At 38.9% G+C, this 3236-nt stretch overlaps 1 pseudogene; it reads right to left on the bottom strand.

Moving 5' to 3' along the window:
• Window positions 1–2057: 2057 nt before the first annotated feature.
• Window positions 2058–3012, bottom strand: LOC144310054 (18S ribosomal RNA; annotated as a pseudogene).
• Between the last annotated feature and the right edge of the window lie 224 nt (window positions 3013–3236).

The raw sequence follows: 3236 nt of genomic DNA, 5'->3' as shown, positions 1-3236 counted from the left end.
GAGACTTGATATTGCTAGTATGAATAGGACTCCTAAGTTTATATTAATGAGTGGGTAGGGCATTGGGAGAGGGATTCATATAGTTAGGGCTAGTGATAGAGCTAGAATGGGGGCTAGAATGAATATTGATATGGAGGATGTAAGTGGTCGTAGAGGTTCTTTTGTGAAGAGTTTTACTGCATCTGCGATTGGTTGAAGGAGGCCGTAGGGGCCTACGATATTAGGCCCTTTTCGAAGTTGTATGTAGCCTAAGACTTTTCGTTCAACGAGGGTGAGGAAGGCTACGGCAAGAAGGATTGGGATGATAAGAGAGATAATGTTGATAAAGAACATTTTGTTAGGGAGAGGAATTGAACCTCTGATAATAAAGGTTTAAGTTTTACGCAGTTACCGGGCTCTGCCACCCTAACAAAGCCCCTTTTCTCGGGCTTATGAGGAGATAAACTGGTTAGATTGAGTTGACTTCATCTATTAGTTTTAAGGCGCCTTTGTGAGGTAGGCCTTACATCCCTTGTCCTTTCGTACTGGGGGAGGTTATATAATAGATAGAAACCGACCTGGATTACTCCGGTCTGAACTCAGATCACGTAGGACTTTAATCGTTGAACAAACGAACCCTTAATAGCTGCTGCACCATTAGGATGTCCTGATCCAACATCGAGGTCGTAAACCCTATTGTCGATATGGACTCTTGAATAGGATTGCGCTGTTATCCCTAGGGTAACTTGTTCCGTTGATCAAAAATTATTGGATCAATAAGTGATGTTATATTTTGACTTGTGGGTCTAAATTTTAATCACTCGGGAGTTTTTTTATATTCCGAGGTCACCCCAACCTAAATTGCTAACCCACAATAATGGTGTAATGTTATGCCTTGTAGGTATTTAGTATCCATAAGTTTGGGTTAGTTAATTAAAGCTCCATAGGGTCTTCTCGTCTTATTGTGGCATTCCCGCCTCTTCACGGGAAGGTCAATTTCACTGATTGGGAATAAGAGACAGTTAAACCCTCGTGTGGCCATTCATACAAGTCCTTATTTAGAGAACAAATGATTATGCTACCTTTGCACGGTCAGGATACCGCGGCCGTTAAACAAGTGTCACTGGGCAGGCAGTGCCTCCAATACTAGAAATGCTGGAGGTGATGTTTTTGGTAAACAGGCGGGGTTTGTGTTTGCCGAGTTCCTTTTACTCCTTTTAATCTTTCCTTAAATGCATGCCTGTGTTGGGTTAACAATAGGGTAGATAAGTATTTCATTTTTGGGTTGATATTATCAGATTGTTAACTATCAGTGGTCTATCCGTTTCTGATATAAGCTTATGCGGGGAGAAAATAGTTCTTGTTACTCATACTAGCATTGTTGCTTCTATATTTAAATAGAATGGCCCAGGAGGTATAATTAGGAGTTGATGTAATATGATTGGGATTAAGTTATATTGTTTGTTGAGCTGGAACGCTTTCTCAATTGGTGGCTGCTTTTAAGCCAACTATGGTGATGTTAGTATATACTCTCTAATAAAGGTTGTATCCTGATTCTAAGAAGCTGTACCTTCTTAGACTATATTTTAAATTTACATTAAAATTTTGTTTTTTTTTAGGTAAATTTAAAGTTGAACTAAAATTCTGTTTGTGGGCAACCAGCTATCACCAGGCTCGTTAGGCTTTTCACCTCTACCCACAAATCTTCTCACTATTTTGCTACATAGATGAGTTGATCCTTTTAGATTGTTTATGGGTAGCTCGTCTGGTTTCGGGGAGCTTAGCTTAAGTTCTCTTTGTTAAGTCGTTTCTGGCTAGTTCATTATGCAAAAGGTAAAAGGGGTAATCTTTGCTGTTTAATACTGTTAAGATGTCTTTCATCATTCCCTTACGGTACTATCTCTATCGCTCCAATTAAAATTTCTATCTCCTATACTTTTATTATTTAACTAAATGTTTTACTTTATATGTCTGTGATACTTAAGTTTGGGGTTAGTTGGGCTAGCTTTTGTTCAAAGTGGTCATAAGTAATGAAATCTTCTGGGTGTAGGCCAGACGCTTTAGTTAAGCTACACTTTGATTAATCCAAGCACACCTTCCGGTATGCTTACCTTGTTACGACTTGTCTCCTCTTGTGTCTTAGTTAAGTTAATATGGTTATGGTTGTGTCTTATTACTTGAGGAGGGTGACGGGCGGTGTGTGCGTGCTTCATGGCCCTATTCAATTAAGCTCTCTATTCTTAATTTACTACTAAATCCTCCTTCAGTTTTTAATTTCATAAAAACGTTCGTGGAATGTTCTTGGGTAGAAAATGTAGCCCATTTCTTCCCACCCCATAAGTTACACCTTGACCTAACTTTTTTATGTAAAATGATTGTGCTTACTATTCTACCTTTTGAGGGTTTGCTGAAGATGGCGGTATATAGACTGAATTAGCAAAGGGTGGTGAGGTTTATCGGGGTTTATCGATTATAGAACAGGCTCCTCTAGAGGGATATAAAGCACCGCCAAGTCCTTTGAGTTTTAAGCTATTGCTAGTAGTCCTCTGGCGAATTATTTTGTTGTAAAATTATCTATGTTTAGGGCTAAGCATAGTGGGGTATCTAATCCCAGTTTGGGTCTTAGCTATCGTGTAGTCAGATTATTATAAAGTCACTTTCGTGGTCTATTTTATGGTAACTGTAGCTTTTTACGGCTTAGTTAAGTTTTAACTTTAGTGCAAAGGTATCTTAAACACGCTTTACGCCGTGGGCCTATTAGTTTGGGTTAATCGTATGACCGCGGTGGCTGGCACGAAATTTACCAACCCTTTTTAGTATGGCTTAGTCAAACTTTCGTTTATGGCTTAATTTTTATCACTGCTGTATCCCGTGGGGGTGTGGCTTAGCAAGGTGTTATGAGCTACTTAAGAGTGTGCTTGATACCTGCTCCTTTAGATCACTGCTGATTTTAAGGGCATTCTCACTGGGGCGTGGAGACTTGCATGTGTAAGTCTACTAAGAACTAATAGGAAGGCTAGGACCAAACCTTTGTGTTTATGGAGTCGTGCGACTCATCTTGGCATTTTCAGTGCCTTGCTTTATTAATTAAGCTACATTAACTTATACTGAAATTGTAGTGTGTATAATAAATAAAATACATAGTAAATATGAGAGGAAAAAAAAAGGGGATGCTATCTATAGATAGACCACGAGATCGAATGCGTGTAAGACTGTTGTGTTAAGTTAACTAGAGTAGCAATACATTTGTATACAAT

The sequence above is a fragment of the Canis aureus genome, unplaced genomic scaffold (assembly GCF_053574225.1).
Source record: "Canis aureus isolate CA01 unplaced genomic scaffold, VMU_Caureus_v.1.0 ptg000372l_RagTag, whole genome shotgun sequence".
In the NCBI taxonomy this organism is placed as follows: domain Eukaryota; kingdom Metazoa; phylum Chordata; class Mammalia; order Carnivora; family Canidae; genus Canis; species Canis aureus.
Note: the sequence above shows the minus strand (reverse complement) of the source record. Positions and strands in the feature narration are given on the sequence as shown.